This window comes from Acomys minous, assembly GCF_964271855.1.
Source record: "Acomys minous genome assembly, chromosome: 3".
NCBI classification, from domain to species: Eukaryota; Metazoa; Chordata; class Mammalia; order Rodentia; family Muridae; genus Acomys; species Acomys minous.
Genome location: NC_140485.1, coordinates 56,941,730 through 56,957,046, shown reverse-complemented (window position 1 = coordinate 56,957,046; position 15,317 = coordinate 56,941,730). Strand labels below are relative to the sequence as shown.

Here is a 15,317-nt window from a genome sequence, read left to right as displayed (position 1 = left end):
CATGTTTGTTCTTCTCACTCTACACGTCCAAACAGTGTATTATGTCTTCCCAAAAAACTTTACATACTTCCTATGAAGAAACAAACTAAGCAGGCAGTCATGGTATCCATTTAATGTTAACTTGGTAAGAACGATGTGCTTGGAACTGTTGTAGTTGAAGTGTTTACAAAGAGAGAACTTCGGTCCAGCAGCGAAAATTAGCAACTAAATAAATAGCAGCTAAAAAAACGTAACCAACCAAGACTAAAATTGGGCCAGACGATTCCGTCCCCACCGATAAGATCATCCCCACAGATCCATCCCCACTGACGAATTCTTCTTACCTACACAGTTCCCACCAACCAACCACACAGCTGTACAAACCGGTCCCTACCAACGCTGTTCCCACCCACAGCCGTGGCTGCACTGACGTGGGTCCACAGCTGCGGGTTCTGCCCCAAGCCAGGGTCCCACCCTCCCTCCGCAGCACCCCCCCTACCCCGCTCCCGCCGCCGTCCCTTCCCGCCCAGGCTTTCTCGGGTGATCCCACCCGGCCTCTGCCGGCGAGGCCAAGATGGAGGCCGGAAGCTCAGCCGCCCTCCGAGCCCGCCCGCCCGTGCGCCCGCCCGCCCGACGCCGCCGCCGCCGCCCTCGCGCGCCCGCCGCCCCTCCCCCGGCCTCCCCTCCCCCCCGCCGTAACGTCCTGACGCTCCGCAGGGACCCCTGACTGGACGGCGGCGCGTGAGCGGGGCGCGAGAAGCTTCGCCGCGGGGGGTGCGCGGGCGCGCCGAGGCCGCTTACCTGGGCCCGCGCGGGCCTGCTCCGGCGCCCCGGCTGGGACGGGTGCGGCGGCGGGTGGTGGCGGCGGCGTCGGCGGCCGCAGCCTTCGCTCCTTGTTGGGGATTCGGCGGCGGCGGCGGCGGCGGCCCGGGCGCGCGCTTCCCAGTGACGCAACGCCGAGGTCGCGCACGCACGGGCCGGGCCGGGCCCTGAGACTTATTTGGCGCCTGGCGCGGAAGCGCACAGCGTGGTGAGATAGCTACCTCCCCCTTCTACCCCCTCCCCCCGCCCCCCACCCAGGGCCATGTTGCGCATGCGCGTGAGCCCAGCGGCTACGCGTTCTGTTTCGCCTTGTAGTCCGGGAGTGGGCTCCTCGGGAACCTTCTCATCCCGGTTTTGGGCGTGACCTGAGTGCGAACCATTTCGAACAGAATATTATTTTCTTGTTTAAAGTCGAAGGCTTTGTGAGTTTGCTTTCTCAACTTGCTCAGTGCTCACACGCGTGGCCAACTGACACTGCAGCCGGTAGCCCAACATAAGTTAAACGTTTTTAAAATAATTATTTTATTGTGTTTCTTTTTTAACCTATACATTTATATTATTACACATGAATAAGGTAAACTACGTACAGCAGGAAGAGCCATGAGACAATCATGAGTTATATGAATGTTACATTCAGTGTGATTTGGCTGTTTGTATATTTCAAGCTTGAAGTAAACATCTTCCCTACCTTGTTGGGTCTAAATTTCTAAATGAAAGTCAGTATCTATCATATCACATCTCTATTAAATCATCTATCTTGATCTAAAAAGATCTTATCCCCTAACAAAATTTTATTGTAAGACTAAACTATCTGGTCTTCAACCCTATCAGCTTAATTAAAAGACTAAACTATCTGGTCTTAAACCCTATTAGCTTAATTAAAAGACTAAACTATCTGGTCTTCAAACTCATTAGAGACTTGAGAAGGGATAAAACTTAAATATCTGAGTGAACCCGGAGTACAGGTTAGCAGCTTCCAAAATGAAAAAATGGCTGAGACAGTTTTGTAATGTTGGAGCATCATCTTCATCCTTCTGACCCAATATATCTGACAGACATTTGTGAGGCAGGAGTTTTTAAAGACTTGCTTACCCTGTCTTGGCAGAGTTTGGCCATTGACTCTGCCTGCATCTAAACTTGTCCATTTTTAAGCAGAACTCTGTGGCAGAAATGAAGACATTTTCCCCAGTGTCTAGTTTGCCACATTTGAAGCCAACTCCGTAAGGAGGTTCTTTGATGCTTATCATCTTCTTTGAGGCAGGCTGGATGTTGCCAGGGGTTAACTTGTCTTGTTGTCAATGAATCTTTAGGGTAATGAAAACATCTTTAAATGCCATATTCTGTAGGTCTCTGAGGTTTTTGAGGACCTTATTTAACTATTTTACCTTATAAATCTATAAAATCATATCTGTTAGAGCTTGGATATATATTCTTGTGATAAAATTAGACTTACTTGACATGACCATGGTTTGCATCAATATACAAAATTCTATACTAATGAATTAAAAATAACCTTTGTGAGTAACAATTAAGGCCTTGAGTTAAGAAATAGGTTCACTTATCTACTTTTTGTTCTATCCTTCCTCTATATTTCTATATCCCCCTTTCTTTCTTTTCAGCTCCTATCTCCTTACCTACAAGAGAAAAATAAAGGAAAAGAGAGAGGTCCCTGAGTCTAACCTCTGTATAAGACCAATAACAGTTAATAACCACCTCCTGATAGAAATAAGCTTCTGTAGACCCAGAGAACAATCAAACTTAAAAAAAAATAAAAACCAACAACAACAATAAAAACCAGAGACTTGCTATGTAGACCAGGCTGACCTGGAATTCCGATATCTGTCTGCCTTCTGAGTTCTGAGACAGTGCCACCACGCCCGGCCCGTTATTTAAAGTTTTGAATGGAAGTTAAAAGTTAAGTGTCATAGGTATCATGGAGCCGTAATGTCTGATAGAGTGTCTTGAGTGCTCCTTTTATTTATTTTTTTATTTTTTCTAACTTGTAGGGACGGGTCTAGTATTTAAGGTCTCTGGATCTTCCAGAACCTAGGCATCCATCATCCAACATTTATTAAGTTCCTTAACAGTTGAGAGCAAAAGACAAGCAGTTCTTGTGTGGCTCAAAGGTAACAGCATCAGGCCCTGTCATCGTGAGATGTGTTTATCTTGGCCCTGGTGGCCCCTGGGCACCCTGTTAGACATTGTGGCCTTGGCGGTAAAACCCTTACCATCCCCACCCCGACGCCCACCCCCCACCCCTTGCTTTCTAGCAGCTGAGACAGCCAGTTCTAAGCTCTCAGGATGTGGTCACTAGAGGTCAGTCAGGGATCCAGCCGTGCCCATCCTAGAGTCTTCAGAGTAGAAATGGTGGCCTGCTTGTGACTGAGCAACAGAACTAGCTCACTGTTAGCAGGGTGGCTGCCAGCATGGGAAACTGCCTAGCCAAATTTTCATATACTTAATAAGAAAATTGCACATCTATTCTGAAATGAGGAAGTCTTTGTCAGTGCTGTGTGTTTTGGTTGTCATGTGATAAATATGCAAGATTGTCATGACAGAAATAAATGCTAATGAGGCCAGAGGGTGAGCCCAGAGAAGAGCTAGTGGCCAGTCTGAGCATTTGTTCAGGGAAGCTTCCAAGTTTAGGAGAAGGCTACCACCGTAGTTGGAGGTCCACGTAAGCTCTCCCTGCGAGGTCTAGCAGATGCAAAAATGAGCTGCTCCAGCCTGCTCAGGATCAGATCCTGATCACCAGTGCCCGAGATTAGTCCTGCTGTGGGCAACCCCCATCTCAGCAGAGCCCTGTCAGTGGAGGGTGTTGTCCGCTGGTGTTGCCGTGTGTCTGTACCCGCCTTCTCCCCCTCCCCATTTACATGTTGAATCCTAGGGGTTTGAGGAAGTGATGGGTTCTGTGTCTCAGGCAGGAAGCATTCCTCTCCGTGGACTTCTAGCCTTCAGAACTGTGGGTGGTAATTTTGGATTATTTGTAAGCCACTTAACTGGATGTTTATTTTCATTGCAGCAGCCTCAGTAATCTAAGCCAGTGTTAAACAAGTCCAAACAGTTAAGGAAGTACTCCCAAAAACAAGTCTTCACAGGGAGTAAGAGTTCAGAAACTCCCCGCCTATCAGAGTCTGGGCCACATGAGCACCAGCTAACTCATGATGATGGTGACGCTTTGCACCACAGAGCAGGAGGCTGTGTAGGTTCAGTATTTCATAAACAGGAGGCACAACAGTCTCTCCCTACAATGGAGTTCTGATTAATAAATATAATAGGAAGTAGGGAGAAACAACATTACTTGTGGCAGACAAAATCCATTGGGTAGTTTTGAAAATTAATGGATGAGCTGGGTGCAGTGGCACATGCCTATAATCCCAGCACTTGGGGAGGCAGAGGCAGGTGGATCTCTGTGAGTCCAGGATAGCCAAGGCTGCACAGAGAAACCCTGTCTCAAAAAAAAAAAGTTGTAGAGCGTGCACGCTATCCAGATGAGACCTGAGAGCTGTGGTCAGACAAAGGGGAAGGAAACCCCCACTCCACCCCCCAGCCTGACACCCAGTCAGAGGTCTAGGGCATGGAAATAGAGCACAGAGGGAAGGAGGGTAGGAGCAGGAAGATGTAAGCAAGGGGATAATAATCGGGCCTGATATGAATAAGTTACAATAAATAAATTTTTAAAATTAATAGATGAAAGTTTAAGGTAAAACAAGTTTTGTGTGATTTCAAGATACTTTTCCTAAAAATATGTTTTACTCTTAGTAGTAGTCTTTTTTTTTTTTTTTTTAAGGTTTTTTTGAGACAGGGTTTCTCTGTGTAGCCTTGGCTTTCCTAGACTGCCTTGGTAGACCAGGCTGGCCTCCAACTCACAGAAATCCACCTGCCTCTGCCTCCCGAGTGCTGGGATTAAAGGCGTGCGCCACCACGACCAGCTACTATAGATAAAGAGAAGAAAGAGAGAGAAAAAGAGACATACCCTGGGTGAGGAAGGCCCTGCTCAGAATACAGCTTTTCTGCCTAGGGTCCAGTTATACTCTGTCTCCTTCCCTGTAATAGCTCCTCTGTCTACATATGTTCTTCAAGTTGGTTTTTTTTTTTAATGTATACGAGTGCTGCTTTTGCACGTACATCTACATGCCAGAACAGGGCATGAGATTATACTTCAGATGGTTGTGAGCCACAACGTGGTTGCTGGGAATTGAACTCAGGGCCCCTGGAAGAGCAGTCAGTGCTCTTAACCTCTGAGCCAGCCCCTCCAAGCTGTTCTCCGGAAGGATGATGAGAACACTTCCTTCCCTCTTCTCCCGGTGCCAGCCTTTAAGTGATTTCCTTTCTGCCAATTCTCCATTCCTGAATATTTTGACTTTTAAGTGGCAAGGAGACAGACTTTGCTCTAGTAACGGTCCATTGAAGGGAACAACCATCTCTGTGGTTCTGTTGCCAAGAATTTCTAGCCCCATTCCAGCTTTGAGAAAACATCAGACAAACTCGTACTGCTGAAGTCAGCATTATGACTGATTGCTGCTCTTCAAAGATGCACAAGGCTGCAAAAGACAAAATGGGGAACTATCACTAATTGGGCACAGTTTGAAATAAACAACACAAGGCATCAAGAGATTCTTACAGTACTGGTGAAAAAGCTGGTGAACTTTGCACAGGGTCTTTGGTTTGGTTCATACTGTGCCAGTGGTGATCTCTGGTGTCAGTAACTGGACTGTGTTTATGTTAAGATACTTGCATTAGGGGAAGCTGGATAAATGCCATGTGGACTGCTGGAAGGACCCCGTCCTTTGAGGTCGCAGCCCTCCGGGTCCCCATAGGCACTCTGAGTTTGGCATTAGCTGTAGTACTCTCTCTCCCCAGCAGGGCCTCAGCTCTCTGCCCGATTCCATCTGCAGAATGTCTTTAGACATAGATGCCTCTAACCACGCTTGATATACTTCCCTTGACACAGCTCCCTGCTAGCTCTCCCTCCCTGCGCCTAAAAGGATAATTAGGTGCTGTGTTCCCACTCGTATGATAGGAGCATGCTGCCAAATGTAAAATAAGCATCTTAAAAGTGCCAGGTTCTAACAAATTATGGACACCTATCCTGGAAGCCCCACCCTCACCCCCTGCAAGGGCCACATAGCCTTTGTTCTCCCTGAGTAAGGTTGAACTCGCTCCTGAAGTGGTTCCCGCAGTGTTTGATCTCCATTGTGCTTTACACCTGCTCCTCTTGCCTCAGTGGGCTGGTGGCCATCAGCCCCTCAGAGAAGAGGAGAGCCACGTGGACTCACTATCCTATTTCTTTCTTTCTCTTTCTTTCTTTTTTTCTTTCTTTCTTTGTCTCTTTCTTTCTTTCTTTTCCCCTGTTCAATTTATTTTTGCTTACAACAAAAAGTTACAAGTTTTTAGCTGGGTGTGGTGGTGCACACCTGTAATCCCAGCACTTGGAGAGGCAGAGGCAGGCGGATCTTTGTGAGTTCAAGGCCAGCCTTGTCTACAAAGCAAGTCCAGGACAGCCAAGGCTACACAGAGAAACCCTGTCTCAAAACAAGCAAAAAAGTGCCTCTGTGTGTGCACAGACACTACAGACTGAACCCACTGCCTCAGTGCATGTTGAACACTCACTTATCTACCACTAAACTACATCTCAGGTGCCAAAAACATATTTAAGGAATACCAGAACCAGTTACTCAGGTTTCAGGTAAATATGATTGTAGGCATAAGGTTATTGTATAATTCAAATGCTGATTTCGGTACACACACGCACCCAAATCTGCTTGTAATCCTTGTTCTGAGAATCTCCTGTCTCAATGTTGAATAAATACTGCTCCACAAGTCTCCTGATACGTCAATAAAGCAATTTACAGCCAGTCACTGAGCAGGGGAGATAATAGGCGGGACTTCCTGCCAGCCAGGGGAGGAGGAGTTAGAGGAGGAGATAGTGGATACAGCCATGGGAGAGGATTAAGAGACATCAGGAGAGAGAGCTGGAATAGAAAAAGCTCCAAAGTGCAAGTGTCTCTGAGATGTGTGCTGGGAGGAAACCAAATTAGCTTACAGGGTTAAGAATAGATTAATAACTGCTCAGTTATTGTGCTGTGAAGCTTGTTGATATAATAGTCTCACGTTTTGTGTGATAGCCGTGTTAAAGGAGAAACTAAGAGAAACAAACACAATTATATAAAAATAACATTAACATTTTGATTCCCAACATGGGCTAGAGCTTAACACAAATGTAGCCAGAATTTACGTAGAATTGAAACTTAAACAGAAATCAGTTTCTTGGTTCTGTTCATTAAGAGAGCAACTGCAAGCTGGGCATGGTGGTGCACGGCTGTAATCCCAGGAGTCGGGAGGCAGAGGCAGGCGGGTTGCTCTTGAGTTTGAGGCCAGCCTGGTCTACAAAGGGAGTCCAGGCCAGCCAAGGTGACAGAGTGGGGTGGGGGTAGGAGGCGGGAAAGCAACCACAGTTTCTAAGGCAGGAGCTCACTGCCTCCTGATTAAACCCCTCACGGAGCAGCAAGGCCTCCTGCTGAGTACAGAAAAACAAAAACTGATACAAACCCCAGAGAGAGAAAGTTCTTTAGGAAGCCCTTGCTAAGGGAAATAAATAAATAAATAAATAAATAAATAAATGGCTCTTTAACACAAGCAAGCTTCTCAAAGCCAGACTTTCCTAGCCAAGGCAGGAAGTTGAATCCCTTTAAGAAGAGGCTCTGGCAGGCCTGACTCCTGCAGGCCAGAGAAGCAAACACTTGTGGACCCAGTAACTTCACAGAGTAGAGGAGGGCTCAGAATCCCATGAGGGAGGCAGGAAAAAACAAAAACAAAAAAAACTCTCCCTGGAAGCAGGAGACAGACAGAGAAGCCTCAAGCATCTGAACTGGTAAGATCTAGAAGGGACGCTGAGTCTAAGAAAGTAAAGTCCTTAGTGAGCGGTGTTGAGATTACCAAGAAGATGATTATTTTCTGTGCTGAAAATGGAGGAAGAGACAGTGACACGGTGCTTCTAGATTCCATTTGCTTCTCAGCATACAAATAATTTTTTATTTCAGTTTGTGTATCCTTCTTGGGAGAAATCAGAATAAGACATAATTTGGAGAACGAAGAGACGGAGAAAGTAAATGCTAAATTAAAGGCCGTAGAACAGAAGTTGGAGGGATCTTTGAATCAAAATAGGGAACCTTCAGGGAAATCCAATATGGAACTTCCACCACCACCAAAAGAGCTAGTTCCAGATGAGGAAATCCACAAAGGCTTGAGAAAATTGCAGAATGGCATCCCATTGAGATGCTGGATGGAAAGGCTTCAGCTCTAGCCAACATGGTCAGACTGGATATTGTGTGTGTGTTGTCAGGGTTCAGTTACTAAATGAAGGTCTATATGCTATACTAGAAATGAGATTCTATTTGGTGTTGCCTTCGAACAAGGTCATACAATGGCTTATATGATCTGTTTTGCAGAGTTTAGAGAGCTGAAATGTATGCACCATGCCATAGGTTCATATTCAGAATCCCAATGGACTTTTGCCTTTAATTCTGGACAGCATGACTCTAAGGTTACCCATTTGTTAGCGATGGGGACTGTCTTGGAGATGCCTTTGCAAACGGGCTGATGGTGCTTCAGCGTGTGTATCCATTGGGATACAATAGTTTTTAGACATTGTGACATAAAACCTGCACAGATATAGCTTACAGTCCTGCAGGTCAAACAATTATGAATAGGTCTAACAATTTTTAAAAGGTGGTCATGAAGCAGAAGGAAAATATAATATCTCCCTAAGTAGGTTAAATAGTGATTTATTGATTTCAAAATTATTAAATAAGACAAGTAGCACCCCTGCTAAGATACACTGGATTTTAGAAAGAACTGCTGAGTTAGATCAGCATACAAAGGCCCTAATCCCAAATGAAAGACAGGAAATGTGTTAGGGGGGAGAATATGCTCTTGTCTCAACAGGAAACAAGAGGCTATGTATTCCACCCAAACTGATGGAAATCAGATTTGATGGGGCATGGGGGAGACCTCCTGAAGATCTTGGCTCCAGACAGAAGGAAAGAAATAAAGAGACCAAAACAAGACAGGTAACTTAATTTGTTGCTCTTTCTGTATGGGAACGGCTGTGAGCCTGACTGTGACATGAAAATGCCTTCAGCCTGGACTGCTGTTGTGCATGGCCAATAAATCTTTGGCTACAAAATCTCCAGGATGTATCATGCCGTTCTTTTAAGTGGCATGGATAAAAATTTGTTTACAGAGAATCATCTTTAACTGAACTGTACTCAGTGCACAGTCCATACGTATATTAATACAAAAATGTATATGACCTTTCAAAGTTTATATATTTTACAGAACAGGAGGACCAGATGACACAAAAGACAAGACAGGTAGCCCAAGTGATCCTACCTCACAGACAGCCTCAGTGACCATTTCCTCAAGGATCTGCATCTGGGACAGTGTCAGAGCAGCTTACTTTGCTCATCCAGTGTCACAGGCTGTTCCAGTCAGGACTCAGTTAAGCTCTGAGCCTTCTCAGCATGCAGAGCCTGGGCAGCAAAAGTTACAGCTAGCTTTCTTAAGACTGGACAGTATCCCAATTTTCTTGAGTGCCCCCCAAATAAAAACGACATTCCAAATCAACAGAAAGCAATTTAAGAAAACTAAGCCCTAGCCGGGTGTGGTGGCGCACGCCTTTTTAATCCCAGCACTTGGGAGGCAGAGGCAGGTGGATCATTGTGAGTTCGAGGCCAGCCTGGTCTGCAAAGCGAGTCCAGGACAGCCAAGGCTACACAGAGAAACCCTGTCTCGAAAAACCAAAAAAAAAAAAAAGAAGAAGAAAGAAAGAAAACTAAGCCCTACCAAGTGGTGGCGGCACATGCCTTTAATCCCAGCACTTGGGAGGCAGAGGCAGGCAGATCACTATAAATTCAAGGCCAGCCTGGTCTACAGAGTAAGTCCAGGACAGTCAAGGCTACGCAGAGAAACCCTGTCTCAAAAAACCAAAAAAGAAAAAAAAAGAAAAGAAAACTATGCCCCATTCCCATGGTGGCGGGCAGGGAGTAGGTTTTGGTCATTCTACAGATGATAGATGTTTGTTGTTTTAAAGGGGCCAGTTAGAGAAATTATAAGTAAATCATTATATATTAATACAGATTTAAAATTATGTTTTGCTACAGCATGCTAAGGTATTGTACCTATGTAATTCTTAAAAACACAATGTTAAGTTCTAGTCATATTACAAAATGTTTAAGATAATTAAAAATGCATATTAGAAGTCAGACAATCAAATTCATGGTCATGTTAGATTACTAGTTTAGTTCCTTAAAAAATGTTTGCTGGACTGACAGATTAAAAAATAGCTAGAAGCCGGGCGTGGTGACAAACGCCTTTAATCCCAGCACTCGGGAGGCAGAGGCAGGTGGATCACTGTGAGTTCGAGGCCAGCCTGGTCTACAAAGCAAGTCCAGGGCAGCCAAGGCTACACAGAGAGACCCTGTCTCAAAAAAAAAGCTAGAAATTAACAATTCCAACAGTCTTCAAAAACCTCAGAGATCTACAGAATATGGCATTTAAAGATTTTTATTAAGACATTTTTGACAATGAGACAGTTCTGTTACCGGAAGCACCCCTGTTTTACTTCAGAGAGCATCAAAGGCTTCATAGGTGGCAAGCTAGCTACTGGGTGAGAATATGCCCTTACATCAATTACAGACAGAATACTGTCCTAACCGGACAAACTGGATGCAAGAGAGTTGACTACAGCCTCTTCAAAGTTTTCCCTGGAGCGGAGCGGTTCTCTCCAGGAGTGTCTCAAACAGAGCCATGTGCAGCCAAGTGGTGTAAAGCAATGCTAAGTGATTGATCTTTTTTTATTGGGCTATTTATATCCTCCCATAGACCATACAAGATATTTTTCAACTGGCAAAGACCACTCGTCCCCCGCCACAAGTCAGTTCCCTTTCTATAGGAGAGATAATCACATGCCCTTTCACAAGTCTGTTTCCAGCAGACAAACATCACACCCTCATATGAGGCAGTTTCGCATCTCACAACTTGGGATCCAAACAAAAACATGTTTACATCCACTACATACGGATGAAATCAGAAAATCCTACTTAGAACCTAAATCTTCCACTATTCCACCAGTTCTACCTTAATAGATAATTGTGGTCCACCAAGGCCAACACTCGATGTGCGTTTTAGGTACAGACTGGAAAGCATGCGCCCCCAACCCCAGAAGACCATGCTCTGACCCAGAAATGAAAATCTATATACCTCTCTGGGAAGTTTTGGGCAGAAAACACTGCTCTAGACAAGCATAATATTCAGAGAGACTCAAAGCATGTTCAACTTAATGAGGTTGAAGAAACGCAATTAAAAGGTCAAACATTCTAACAATAAAATCCAAAGACAAACAAATCTGATACATACCAAGGAGTAGGAAAATACTAGAAAATCATTTTCCATAATTAAGCCATTGTTTTTCTATTAGAGCAGAAAACTACGTGCCAGAAAAACACTGCAGTTAATAGCATATAGTATTCTCAAATCGAACCAACTGTTTCAGGCAGATGGATTGCTGTTTTGTGTGGCTTGATGGCACACAGATGCCAAGTGTTCATGTTGTATGTTCAGAGTGAAGGCTACAAGGCAAATCTCAGCATATAAGAGTGTATTCCCAGAATCAATTTGGATTCATCAGAATTTTTAGTTTGAATTAATTTTGGTCATTGCATATTCAGAAACCTTTTACCATTGCAAAGAATCTATGACCCCCTCCACATAGTTACTGTACCACATATAAGTCTACTACCCACAGTTTAAAAGTTACTGATTAAATGCTTGACTAAGTCAAGGTCATCGTGATTTGTTTGTTTCTTTGTTAAGATTTACTTACTTATTATATACACAGTGCTCTACCTGCATGTACACCTGCACACCAGAAGAGGGCATCAGATCACAGTGTACATGGTTGTGAGCCACTATGTGGTTGCTGGGAGTTGAACTCAGGACCTCTGGAAGAACAGACAGTGCTCTTAACTGCTAAGCCATCTCTCCAGCCCTAAAAGTCATCATGATTTGTCTCTTGAAATGCCCTTTTTGAGGTATGTTTTATTGATCTCATATATAACCTCTCAATCTAATCAAGTTCGTGGTAGAGACTTACTGCCATGAGCTGTCAAGATGGTTCAGCTGGTAAGGATGCTTGCCTGAGTCTGATCCCCAGGTCCTACACGATGGAAGAAGAGAACTGACTTTAGCAAGCTGTCCCCTGCCCACTACACATGCTGTGACACAGACATACTTCCACCACCACCACACATACACATGTATATATGATATTAAAAATAATCGTTAAAAAATAAAAGTTCTAAGCCGGACTTGGTGGCACATGCCTTTAATCCCAGCACTCAGGAGACAGAGGCAGGCAGATCACTGTGAGTTCAAGCCCAGCCTGGTCTACAAAGGGAGTCCAAGACAGCCAGGGCTATACAGAAAAACCCTGTCTCAAAAAAACAAATAAAGAAAAATTCAAAAAATTCTAGACACCCTAATGGAATATGGTCTTCTGTGAGCGCCATTAATAAGGGGACAGTGTTGAAGTGTTGTCTGGTGCTTTTCATTTGTTCATTGCTTGCCTCCTCCGCCCCCCAGGATTCTCACTGCTGACTGTCCCATGCCCCAAGTGTTGACATTTAACCTTGCCCCCCTGTTTGACTAATAAAGAAAGCCAATACCTGGGTGGGGCTCCAGGAAGATTTATGGGTTTTGGGGACAGAGAGGATCTTGTGAAGGAGGAAGAGGGAGAATCTCCAAGGGATAGAAAAGAACTGAGTGGGCCCAGAGGAGAAACTTAGAAGTTCCACAAAGAAATGGCTCAGGTGAATAACCTTAGCAAGTATTTTGGGATTATGAATGGGAGGTAGCACAAATAAAAATTATGAGAAGCAAATGGCATGGCATGGGGCCTGGAAGATATTGGAAGGTAGTTTAGGAGGCTAATATCTGCCCTGCCCTAGGAAAAATGAGGCTTATTCTAAAATACAACAGGTGTCTGTCTTTTTTATTATGACAGTGTGTTAGATATCACTGCCATGATAATTATAAGCCTAATAATAAACATTTATTAGGCCGTACCATTAAACTAACAGCAACAGGTCAGAGAGAGCTCCATACCTAGACCTGAAACACACTAATACTTTACCACTAGACTATATGTTTAGTCATCCTTCATAAAACTTTAAGATGATACGGGACCTAGCTGGGTGGTAGTGGCCCACGCCTTTAATTCCAGCACTTGGGAGGCAGAGGCAGGCGGGTTGATGTGAGTTTGAGGCCAGCCTGGTCTGCAAAGTAAGTCCAGCATAGTCAAGGCTACACAGAGAAACCCTGTCTTGAAAAACAAAACAAAAAAGTTATAGACTCTGTTGATAGCTCATGACAATTAAATCGTTACCACTAATTTGATTAGATTGAGAGATATCTATGAGATCAATAAAATATATCTGGGGTATCTAAAAGGGCATTTCCAGAAACAAGTTTAGAACTTATCTCAAATTTTTGAGTGTTTCCCTAAAGTCTTATTACACCCGTAAATAATTTTGCAACTATTAAAATGATGCAGCTAGATGCGGTGGCACACACCTGTAGTCCCAGCACTTGAGAGACAGACGCAGTTGGATCTCTGAGTTTAAGAGCAGCCTGGTCTGCATAATGAGCTACAAGATGGACAGAGCCACATAGTGAGACCCTGCCTCTAAAAATAAAAACAAGCAAACAAAAAGTGATGGCCATGGAGACAAAGGTGCCTGCCAGCTTCAGCTCTGTCAATGAGCTACTCCTGAGGAGATACCCTGTTATGGCCAATCTGTCTTCAATAATCCAAAAATGAGTTAGCACACTTAGGTTGGACATGAATAAAAAGACCAATGTCAAAAAATAATGCCTTATTCTACTTTCCTCAGTGGACACTGATGCTCAAAACACATTTTAAAGAGTTGAAAATGGGGGCGGGGGCGTTGGAGAGATGGCTCAGAGGTTAAGAGCACTGTCTGCTCTTCCACAGGTCCTGAGTTCAAATCCCAGCAACCACATGGTGGCTCACAACCATCTTTAATGAGATCTGATGCCCTTTTCTGGCCTGCAGGTATACATGCAGGCAGAATGCTGTATACATAATAATAAATTAATTGTTTAAAAGTTGAAAATAGGGGAATGGAGAGGTGGCACAGAAGTTACAAGAGCATGCTGCTGCTGCTGCTGCAGAGAGCCAGCACCTACACCAGGTGGCCTGTAACTCCAGCTACAGCAGAGCCAGTGCCTTTCTTTTCTCTTTGGGCACCTACGCGTACATGGGCATACTCTTAGAATACACACATAAATAAAAATACAATCTTTTCTAAGGAGTTGAAGGCTGGGCATGGTGGGGAATGACTTAATTCCAGCACTTGGAAGGCAGAGGTAAGCATATATCTGGGAGTTCATGACCAGAACTGTTCTACATAGTTCCAGGATAGCCAGAGCTATTTATGGAGACCCTGCCTCAAAAACAAAATGTAACAAAAATTTACTTTGAAAATAATAAAAAATTTGCAAGATAATTATAATAAATCAGACATTTTTCTTTAAATAAGTCTGTTTTTAAATGTGTGTGTTCATGTGCAGTGGAACGTGTATGGACAACCATGTGGGGTAAAAACCCAGGTTGTCAGACTTGGCATGAGGTGCCCTTAGCAGCTGAGCCATCTCCTCAGCCCCCATAATAAAGTTCTCTTCGCTGGCTACAAGTTCTTTCAACTAACCGAGAGTAAAGCCCATTACTGCAGGGCTGACAGTAGGTGGTAAACAGGATGGTAGAGGGCTTATACTGTCCCCAGTATAACGTTGGTGGCTATAGGGAGGCTAAGGCAGGAGGATCTTAAGTTTGAGACCAGTTTGGGCTGCACAGTAGAAAACCCCTCTCTCAAAGGTGGAAGGAAAACTGGCTGGTGAGATGGCTCCATGGGTAAAAGTGCCTGCCGCTGAGCCTGAGGATTGGAATCCGATCCCCAGGGCCTACATGGTGGAAAGAGAACTGCAAGTTGGCCTCTGACCATGTGTCTTGTGCTATGCTCTTGTATGTACACACAGTAAGTGTAACAAAAAAAATTTAAGGGTGAGAGAAAATCAAAAAAGACTGGGGAGATGGTTTAGTGGCTAAAAGCATTTGCTTCCCAGTACATACCTGATGACTTGAGTTCAGATCCTTGGAAGCCACAGAAAAGGACAGGGGTGCATGAAGATGGGGGGAGGGGGGCAGGCAGAATCTTGCAGGCAGGCCAGGCGTGGTGGTGCACACCTTTAATCCCAGCACTCAGGAGGCTGAGGCAGGTGGATCACTGTGAGTTCGAGGCCAGCCTGGTCTACAAAGTGAGTGCAGGACAGCCGAGGCTACACAGAGAAACCCTGTCTGTCTATAAATCAATAAATCAATAAATGAAACGAAACTAGCAGGCCAGCTAGGTTGGATCATGCAGTACAATAGCAAA

At 44.5% G+C, this 15,317-nt stretch overlaps 2 protein-coding genes across 2 annotated transcripts in view; one reads left to right on the top strand and one right to left on the bottom strand.

The window, feature by feature from the left end:
• Positions 1-909, bottom strand: part of GMEB2 (glucocorticoid modulatory element binding protein 2) — a 41,781-nt gene extending 40,872 nt beyond the window's left edge. The window contains exon 1 of the mRNA XM_084774848.1: positions 781-909. The gene's annotated coding sequence lies outside the window, so the exon portion shown is untranslated. The remainder of the gene's footprint in view (positions 1-780) is intronic.
• Positions 875-15,317, top strand: part of RTEL1 (regulator of telomere elongation helicase 1) — a 72,634-nt gene continuing 58,191 nt past the window's right edge. Inside the window, exon 1 of the mRNA XM_084774829.1 lies at positions 875-1,009. The gene's annotated coding sequence lies outside the window, so the exon portion shown is untranslated. The remainder of the gene's footprint in view (positions 1,010-15,317) is intronic.